The following is a 2,843-nucleotide window of genomic DNA, read 5'->3' as shown; positions in this document are numbered from 1 at the left end:
TGATGGATTTGAACTGCTGACCTTTTGGTTAGCAGCTGAATACTTTAGTGAGTGTGCCACCAGAGCTCCTGACTGGCTTAGGCTTTGAAAATGGAACTGATACTGAGACTACATATTTCAGATGCAAGTTGGAAAATGGAGTCAAAATGTAATCAAGCTGATAACCTGCTGGGGAAAAAAAAAAAATACCAGTCAACAAACACAGCTCCACATTCTTCAGAAGATTGTAACACCCAGTGTCTTACAGTATTCAAACTGTACAGGATACAACCCAAAATCACTCGTCATTCAAAGAACCAGGAAACAAATCGACATCAAAGGGAAGACAATCAACATGGAGTTGACCAACCCTTTATAAAAAGCAGATTTTATAACCAAATGCCATGAAGCAAAGGCAACCAGTCTTCAAATGAATGGAGAAATACAAGTTCCCAGCATGGAATTGTCAACTATAACCAGAAACAAGTGTTTTCTGCTCCCCTAGTTGGTGGACAGCGCTAAACTGGCAGAAGAGACTTTAAAATGAAGATTCAATTATTAACAGAAAAGGAAAGAAACAAGTGGAAATTTTAGAAATGAAAATAAAAATGCAATAACTGAAATAAAAGGAATCAGTGGATACTAAATGGCAGGAGGAGGATGACAAAGATGAGTCAGGGACTTGAACACAGACCAAAGTGAAGGTGATGTGAGGAACAGGGAGGAAAACGATTAGAAGAATTAAACGGGGGTTTAGAGACCTATGGGACAACCTAGATTACTGGAGCCTCATTAAAAGAGGATCAATGCCAAAAAGATTATTTGACGAAAACAAAGAGCTGAACATTTTACAGATATGTTGAGAGGCATGAATTTACTCATTCAAGATGCTGAGCAAAATGCAAACTAGGATACATGTGAAATACAATGACCTGTGTACAAACACATCATAACCCTCCCCAAACCAGTGCCAGTGGACGTGTGGAATACAATGACTCATGTACAACCAATGCCAACCACTCAGGAAAGGATCAAATCTGGAGATCCTGGATAGGGTGGGAGGGAAAACGTGGAACAAATCCAAAAACTCAATAGTGACCAGAATTACTGGTCAGATGAAATCTGGTGAGACTCCCAATACTATGGCCCTGGAATATATTCTGTACCTGGAATAAAACTCATCCCCAGGGGCGGGCTCTCAGCCCAACAGTTAACAAGATGTACACCCAGAGCACTCAACCCAGGATGATGCACCCACATACTCTATGGTAATACATCCCTTAGAGCAATGGACCATGGGACACTAGAGGACCAACATTCAGACTGAGGAAATGCAGGACCAATAGGAGTGCATAGATAAGGGGGAGAGTTACAGGGTAGGGAGGGGAGGAGACTGGGTCAGGGTTGGACATGGTAAATGGGGAGTGAAACTAAATGTACACATAATGTTGAATGTAAACAAGCTCTTAAAATAAAAATAAATAAATAAAAATAAAATAAACACACACACACACAAAGAAATACAATGACCCATGTGCAAACATGTCATAACCCTAACTAAACCAGTGCCAGTGGGAATGGGAAATGGGGTATCCTGTGTGGAACCATTTCATCATTCCTCAGAAAGCTAAACATCAAATTCCCATATGACCCACATTTTCTTTCCTAGGTATCCACTCAAAAGAATTAAAGATAGGTGTTCAAATAGAAATTTGTCCAAGAATATTTCTAACAGCACCATTCACAATGACTACTCACTGCTGTCGAGTAGGGTCCGACTCATAGGGACTCCTCCGTAGGTTTCTGAGGCGGTATCACGACGGAAGTAGATTGCCCAACCTTCCTTCCAAGGAGTGGCTGGTGGGTTTGGACCACCAGCCTTCTGGATAGCAGTCAAATAAATGCCTTAGGCACTATGCCACCAGAGCTACCTCACAATGACTAGACAACCTAAATATCCATCCACTAAGGAATGGATACACAAATGTGGTTTATCTGCACAATGGAATATTAGCCATGGAAAGAAGTGCACTCCCACTGATAACATAGACGAATGCTGAGTGCGTTACGCCCAGTGGAAGAAACCGGACAGACGGGTTGCATATTGTGTGCTCCCATGCGTGTGAAATTCCAGCACAGGCCATTGTACAGAGAGAAGGATTAGTGCTTGGCATGGGCTGGGGAGGGGTAGGTCGGCAGTAACTGCTTACTGGCAGGGGGTATCCTTTGAAGAGGAGAAACATTAACTCCAAGAAGACACTGTCAAATTGAAAAACCAAGCAAACAAGAAGCTAACCTGTTGCCTTATGTCGGTCCTGACTCATGGTACAGCCATGTACTCCTGCTATGTACGATTGTCTCGACTGGGATCTTAGTGGAAGTGGACGGCCAGGTCTTTCCTCTGTGGGGCTGCTGGGTGGGACTGCACCATCCAGGGACCTCTGTGAAGGTAGGTTTCTCCATTACAATATCTAGAACAGCCTCAGAAAAACCTATAGTGAGTCACAGGTACACACCAATTCCTCAATGAAAATAGAATCCTAAAAGAATCTCAGAAATTCCTAAGGAAAGTAGGAAATGGAAAACAGAGCAAAAAATAGAGGGATGAATGAAAAACAAGTGGTTAAGGTGGCAAAGGTAAGCACAACCTTATCTGTAGTTACATTACACGCACATGGTCCAAACACAACGACAGAAAGACAGAGATTGTAAGATTAAACACAAAACAAAAACAAAAAAACAGAAAACATGGCAGAACAGCCAGAAAACAAAACTATGTGCAGTGTGTTGTTGTTGTTATGAGCCATCGAGTTGGACCCAACTCATAGCGACCCCTCCTTGGGTTTCTGAGGTGGTATCACTAC

At 42.3% G+C, this 2,843-nt stretch overlaps 1 protein-coding gene across 1 annotated transcript in view; it reads right to left on the bottom strand.

The window, feature by feature from the left end:
- Positions 1-2,843, bottom strand: part of LOC103211039 (leukocyte immunoglobulin-like receptor subfamily B member 4) — a 16,927-nt gene that overhangs the window by 12,930 nt on the left and 1,154 nt on the right. The window lies entirely within an intron of this gene.

Source organism: Orycteropus afer, unplaced genomic scaffold, assembly GCF_000298275.1.
Source record: "Orycteropus afer afer isolate SDZICR_OR568_19922 unplaced genomic scaffold, OryAfe1.0 scaffold00689, whole genome shotgun sequence".
Classification (NCBI taxonomy): domain Eukaryota; kingdom Metazoa; phylum Chordata; class Mammalia; order Tubulidentata; family Orycteropodidae; genus Orycteropus; species Orycteropus afer.
This window is presented reverse-complemented; position numbering and strand designations above follow the sequence as displayed.